This window comes from Sorex fumeus, unplaced genomic scaffold (genome assembly GCF_029834395.1).
Source record: "Sorex fumeus unplaced genomic scaffold, SorFum_2.1 ptg000010l, whole genome shotgun sequence".
Taxonomy (NCBI): Eukaryota; Metazoa; Chordata; class Mammalia; order Eulipotyphla; family Soricidae; genus Sorex; species Sorex fumeus.
In genome coordinates this window covers 24,311,846-24,318,774 of record NW_026606067.1, presented here as the reverse complement: position 1 = coordinate 24,318,774, position 6,929 = coordinate 24,311,846, and the positions used below count along the sequence as shown (strand labels likewise).

General features: G+C 60.3%; 1 pseudogene; it reads right to left on the bottom strand.

Annotated features, from left to right (window-relative positions):
- Positions 1-996: 996 nt before the first annotated feature.
- Positions 997-2,450, bottom strand: LOC130020141 (basic proline-rich protein-like; annotated as a pseudogene).
- Between the last annotated feature and the right edge of the window lie 4,479 nt (positions 2,451-6,929).

Below are 6,929 nucleotides of genomic sequence, written 5' to 3'. Positions count from 1 at the left end.
GTTTTTATTTCTCACAGGAAGTACCTTCATTGTATTTAGGTGTGATTGCTCCATTGATCTGTCCTCACCAGAAAGAAAATGTCAGGATGAAGCCACCCTGTTCAGGGCCTGGGCCTCCCAGAAACAACCTCTCTCCCAGAGCACTCAGTTTCTCTGCAGAGAGAGGGAGAGAGAGGGAGAGGGAGAGAGGGGGAGAGAGAGAGGGAGAAAGGGAGAAAGGGAGAGAGAGAGGGAGAGAGAGAGAGAGACAAGAGAGTGGCCGACCTCACTTCTACCCCCGGCACAACATAAGGTTCCCTGCCAGAGTCAGCCCTGAGCACAGCTGGGTGTGGCCCCCAAACGAAAGTGAGAAGGGGAGCACAGAGAGAGTTTCGAGGCTGGGGTGGGCTCTCCTGCACCAGAGTGGGGCCCTGGGTACTCTAGTCCCTTCTCTGCACAGGGCTGGGCCCAGCTCAGGGTCTGTGAGCTGCAACCGGGATGGCGGGGCCCGCCGTGTCTTTGCAGCAGCTCAGCCCATGGCTGGTGTGCCAGCGAATGTTGCTGGAGAAGGGGGCTCTCCAGGAAGGGTTGCGCTGGCGAGGGGAGCATCAGGAGACCCCTCTGGGGGAAGGGCAGGGTCAGAGCTTGGTGCACTACCTGTGTGTGCTGGCAGGGGGCGTGCTGGAGCACATCCCACCTGTAGCTGTGGGCTCTCGCCCTGCTCTGGGTGCCGGGTGAAAGGACGGCCTCTAGCCAAGAGCAAGTCTGAAGCCCTCAGGGTTGCCGCTTATACAGGCACGGAGGAGGAGGAGCAGGAGGAGTAGGAGGAGCAGGAGGAGGAGGAGGAGGAGCAAAAGAAGGAGGAGCAGGAGGAGAAGGAGGAGGAGCAGCAAGAGGAGGAGGAGCAGGAGGAGAAGGAGGAGGAGCAGGAAGAGGAGGAGGGGCAGGAAGAGGAGGAGCAGGAGGAGGAGCAGGAGGAGGAGCAGGAGGAGGAGGAGGAGCAGGAGGAGGAGGAGGAGCAGGAGGAGAAGCAGCAGGAGGAGGAGGAGCAGGAGAAGGAGCAGGAGGGGGAGGAGCAGGAGGAGGAGGAGCAGGAGGTGGAGCAGCTGGAGCAGGAGGAGGAGGAGCAGAAGGAGGAGGAGCAGGAGGAGAGGAGGAGCAGGACAAGGAGGAGGAGGAGGAGCAGGAGGAGAAGCAGGAGGAGGAGGAGGAGCAGCAGGAGAGGAGGAGCAGGAGGAGGAGGAGGAGGGGGAGGAGCAGGAGAAAATGGAGGAGGAGCAGGAGGAGGAGGGGCAGGAGGAGAAGGAGTAGGAGGAGGAGGAGGAGGAGGAGCAGGAGGATGAGGAGGAGCAGGAGGACGAGGAGGAGAGCAGGAGGAGAAGGAGGAGGGGGAGGAGCAGCAGGATGAGGACGAGTAGTAGTAGGAGGAGTAGATGGAAGAGCAGGATGAGGAGTAGCAGAAAGAGGAGGAGGAGCAGCAGGAGGAGGAGGAGCAGGAGGAGGAGAAGGAGGAGGAGCAGCAGGAGTAGGAGGAATAGGAGGAGGAGGAACAGGAGAAGGAGCAGTAGGGGGAGGAGCAGGAGGAGCAGGAGGAGGAGAAGGAGGAGCAGGAGGAGTAGGAGTAGGAGGGGGAGCAGGGGGAGGAGGAGCAGGAGGAGGAGGAGGAGCAGGAGCAGGAGGAGGAGGAGCAGGAGGAGGAGGAGTAGGAGTAGGAGGAGGAGCAGGAGGAGGAGGAACAGGAGGAGCAGGAGGAGTAGAGGCAGGAGGAGGAGGAGCAGGAGGAGGAGCAAGAGGGGGAAGAGCAAGAGGAGTAGGAGGAGTAGCAGGAGGAGAAGGAGCAGGAGGAGAGGAGGAGGAGCAGCAAGAGAGGAGGAGCAGGACAAGGAGGAGGAGGAGGAGCAGGAGGAGAAGCAGGAGGAGGAGGAGGAGCAGCAGGAGAGGAGGAACAGGAGGAGGAGCAGGAGGGGGAGGAGCAGGAGAAAATGGAGGAGGAGCAGGAGGAGGAGGAGCAGGAGGAGGAGGAGAAGGAGGTGGAGAATAGGAGGAGCAGGAGGAGAAAGAGGAGGAGGAGCAGTAGGAGGAGGAGCAGGAGGAGGAGGAGCAGGAGGAGGAGGAGCAGGAGGAGAAGGAGGAGGAGCAGCAGGAGGAGGAGGAGCAGGAGCACGAAGTGGAGCAGGAAGAGAACCAGGAGGGGGAGGAGCAGGAGAAGAAGCAAGAGGGGGAGGAGTAAGAGGAGTAGTAGGAGGAGGAGCAAGAGGAGGAGGAACAAGAGGAGGAGGAGGAGGCGCAGGAGAAGGAGGAGGAGAAGAAGCAGGAGAAGGAGTTGGAGGAGGAGCAGGAGGAGGAGGAGCAGGAAGAGGAGCAGGAATGGGAAGAGCAGGAGGAACAGGAGGAGCAGAAGAAGGAGGAGCAGCAGGAACAGGAGGAGGAGGAGCAGGAGGAGGAGGAGCAGGAGGAGGAGGAGCAGCAGTAGGAGGAGGAGCAGGAACAGGAGGAGCAGGAGGAGCTGGAGGAGCAGAAGGAGAAGAAGCAGGAGGAGGAGGTGGAGGAGAAGGAGGAGCAGCAGGAGGAGGAGGAGGAGCAGGAACAGGAGGAGCAGGAACAGGAGGAGCAGGAGGAGGAGCTGGAGGAGGAGCAGAAGCAGCAGGCTCTGCCCATTGTCTGGTGACCCCCGGCCCCTGTGCCCTTCCACAGACCCCGTGCCAGGAGGGCGTGTGCCCACACTGGTGGCCTGTGCTCCTGGAGCTGCACACAGGCCCTCTCTGAGCAGTGTTCCTCTTCCTCTTCCTGCCCAGTCAGTGACCTGTTTGGGACCCGCTCACTTGAACCCGCCCCGTCTGGGCACGACAGAGGCTGCTTCCATGCTTTCTGCGGCCTCCATCTTCCGGCACGTTCCGCACTCCTGGGCAGCCAGAAGTGAAACTGCGACTCTGACTGAGTTTTGCACACCCAGTGGCTGTGGTACATACCCCGAATGTATGGCAGGTGAGAAGGAGGGTCAGTTGTCCAAATCCGTGGGTGCAGTGAATCCCTCTTCGGGTTCCTCTTGCCGAGCAGAAATGAAATCTGGGTCAGGAGGGCCTCGGCTGTGACCGACACCTCAGCAGTCCTGACGGTACTGGAGGAAACCTGGTCCCTCAGCCTGGGTCCCTGCAGCAAACGGTCCTTGAAACGCAGGGACATTGAGCTGTTGGTTTCCAGCCTTTTAAAAAGTCAGCTTCAGGGGCTGGAGCAATAGCACAGTGGGGAGGGCATTTGCCTTGCACGCGGCCGACCCAGGTTCAATTCCCAGCATCCCATATGGTCCCCTGAGCACCGCCAGGGGTAATTCCTGAGCGCAGAGCCAGGAGTAACCCCTGTGCATTGCCAGGTGTGACCCAAAAAGCAAATAAATAAATAAATTAAAAAGTCAGCTTTTTGGCCAGGGGGTACCTCAAGTTTGACTTATACCGTTTTTGACTTATTTGGACAAGGGGAAGGTTTGGACCATGCCAGCTGTGCTCAGGGCTTAATCCTGGCCCTGTGCTCAGGGCTTGCTCCTGGCTCTGTGCTCAGGGCTGACTCCTGGCTCTGTGCTCAGGCATCATTCCTGGTGGGGCTCAGGGCACCATCTATGGTTTCAGGAATTGTGCTGAGGGCATTTGCATGCATGGCAAGCACCTAAGCCCGGAATCTATCTCCCTGTGCCTTGTTTTTATTTTTAGATGTATTATTGTTATTATTTATTATTAGTAGTAGTATTTTGGGCCTCCCAAAATGTACTTGGGAGGCCTGGGGGCTCTACCGGCGACTATCAAGCCACAGAGTAGGGGTGCCAATGTGGAATGGGGGTGTGGTCTGTCGAGGCCCTGGGATGCAAGGGGGTACCCAGGCCCCCTGGAGTTCTGGGGCCCCTTGGGACTATACCCAGTGATGACTGTACCCTGTGGCCCCGTGGCCCCCAGGTCTAGAGCAGGAAGGACAGCTGGGTGAGAGTGTGAGACAGGAACGGGGAGTTAAGCCCTGTGCTTCCACATGCCTTGTCACCAGTGGGGACAGTTTGTACTTTAAGGACTATTCAACCATCAGTTAGTGAAATCAACCCACAACCATGGCAGCCACCATGTACATGGCGACCGTGCTGTGTGTCCATAAGCACACGTCTGGCCTGAACCGTGGCTGTGACTCCGCCCATGGTCGGACCCAGCCTCTGCCCACTCTCAGCTGGTGTGCCATCTTTCCTCGAATCCCGCCCGGAAGGGGCCTGTGGCTGTCTGGTGGCTGTCTGGTGGCCCCTTGCTCAGGTCTGGGTGCCGTGGCTCTCTGGGTCCTTGCTGAGTTAGACTGAGCCCTGTGCCAGGGCGGGGCCACGGGGGCCCACAGACAGGGTGTGCCCACACTTCTGTCTCTGGGGCCAGTGGATTGGCTTCTCCTGGACAGTTGGTGTGGAGACCCCTGACCGCCGACGTGTTTTGAGAAGTACATCTCTAGAGGATGTCGCTGAGGACATGTGGGGACCCCCCCAGCACCCGTCCCTGGATCTGTGCCCCGCCTTTGGGGCCTCTGAGAGGCACCCCGGGTTGCCCTGGCCTCTCTGGGCATCTCTGCCCCACAGGCCTGGCAACAGGTTTCTGCGGCCCCCCGGGCATCCGCGAGTGCAAGCTTGTTCTGCAGCGGTTGGCTGCACGTTGAAGTTTGTTTGAGCTCCCCAGAGCCTCTCCAGGGGCCCTTCGGTTCCCAGAGGCTGCGCAGGCTGGTTTGCTCCTGGCCTGGGTCTGCCGGAGCGTGTAGCTCCCCGTTCCTCCCGCCCCTGGTCGCAGCCCCAAAGAGTCTTCCGGAGCTCATCGCCCACACGCAGTGGGGTGGGAGTGTCCCGGAGAATTGTGGTCTGGGAGTCCACACCCACAGGCCACGCGCTGAGAAACTGCTTCTGAGATTCTCCGGGGAAAGATTTCCCCTGAACAGGGACAGCTGGTACCGACCGGGGAAATGGCTGCGGTAACGGATGTCGACATCTGGCTCCTCCAGCTGTTCCAGGCTCGCGGGAAGCAGAACGGCACTGGGCGGTGCGCGTGCCCAGATCTCCTGAAAGTGACTTTGAGGGCTCGGCCACGCCGTGCTGCCCCAGTCCTGCTCTGGGAGGCTTAGTCCCTCCCCGCCGCGGCCTGGGTCCTGGAGCCCCCTCACCCCTGCCATTCTACCTCTCTCCAACCCCAGCCCTGAGCTCTGGAGAGCACTGGGCTCGTGGGCAGTCCTGAGCACTGGAAGGTTCTGGGGTCGGGTCAGTGGTAGAAAACCTGTGTGGGTCACGTCCCAGTGAGTGTCTGAGCTCTGGGGCAGACTCAGACCCAGTCTGGGACCTGGTCTCTGGGCTGAGGGAAGAAGCCAGGTCGCGCCTGCCTCCAGCAAGCGGAAACGGCTGATTTTTATTTGGTTTGGTTTTGGTGCTGTGCGGACTCCTGGTCTGTGCGGAGGGTCACTCCCAGTGGGACTCCAGGGCCCTCGTGCTGTGCCCATGTTGGCCAGGGGCAAGGCTAGGCCCTCCCCTCTGAACTCGCCTCCAACCCAGAAGCACAGGTTTCTTTTGGAATTGCTGGTCAGCATGAAGGTGGACAGGGCTCTGACCAGAGGCTGACCTTCAGCCCCACCGACAGTTGGAAGGAGCTGTGCCACCTCGGAGGGCACCCACACTTCTCTCCCCACTTCACCCCACCCTCCCTCCCTGCCCTCACGAGCTCAGAGGTGGGCAGGGCAGCCAGCTGCTGGCATCTCACTGCACCTGGGAGTGAGCCTCCCTCGGCCCCCCTCTCATGCACATATGGTCCTTGGCAGGAGAGATACCTGAGCACAGAGCTGGGAGTGAGCCCTGAGCACAGAGGCAGGAGTGATCCCCGAGCACAGAGCTGGGAGTGAGCCCTGAGCACAGAGGCGGGAGAGATCTCTGAGCACAGAGTTGGGAGTGACCCTGAGCACAGAGCCTGGAGAGATCCCTGAGCACAGAGCAACAAGTCAGCCCTGAGCACAGAGCCAGGAGTCAGCTCTGAGCACAGAGCCAGGAGTCAGCCCTGAGCACAGAGCCGGGAGTGACCCTGAGCACAGCGCCGGGAGTGACCCTGAGCACAGAGCCAGGAGAGATCCCTGAGCACAGAGTCAGGATTGAGCCCTGAGCGTAGAGCCAGGTGTGATTCCTGAGCACTCACCGGCAGGTGTGACCCCAAACAAAACCAGGATGGATGCTGTGGCCCTGTCTCCCACCCTTGGGGCTCTCCCTGCTCACCAGTGCCCGCACCCCCCCAGCCCTCTGCCCTCAGCTCAGCCTCCACTTGTCACTTCTTATCTGATCTGCACAGGACACAAAGGCAGCTAGGCTCAGGAAGGTCAGTGCCCATGTGACCTGCAGACGCCCTGGCGTGTGAATGTGAGAACAGCCCGAGGCAGTGCGGGCACCAGGAATGCGCCTTCTCCCCTCCCGGCCCCACCCCTGCTTCCTGCGTCTCAGCACCCAGGGAAGGGGCCCAGGATGGGACGCACTTTCTCTGGTGAAGGAAGCACCTGACTGCCTCACGCGCCCCCTCCAGAAGCTCTTTCTTTGGAGTTCTTGGTGTGCGTCCCTTGTCCCTCGTTCCTCGTTCCTCGGCCCTCCCCTCCGCGTCCCCTGCCGCCGTGACCTTGGCCTGTCTGCCAACACTCACCGCGACGCTTTCTGGAGCGCTATCGCCAAGGGGCTGACATTGCATTACAAGAGGGCCCACAAGCCTCCCGGATGACGGATGTCTTTTTTAAACAACAGACCAAGACTTCATTTAAATTAGTAACATGGAGATTAGAGGCGCTTTCCCGACACCCCGGCCGGCCCAGCGCGCGAGGCGGCGTGGGGAGTATCAGTCACATGCGAAGCTGTTAAGTTTGAGATAGAAATAAATCTCGGAGCCTGTAAAAACTGTCAGCGGGTCAGGGAAGTTTATGAACTC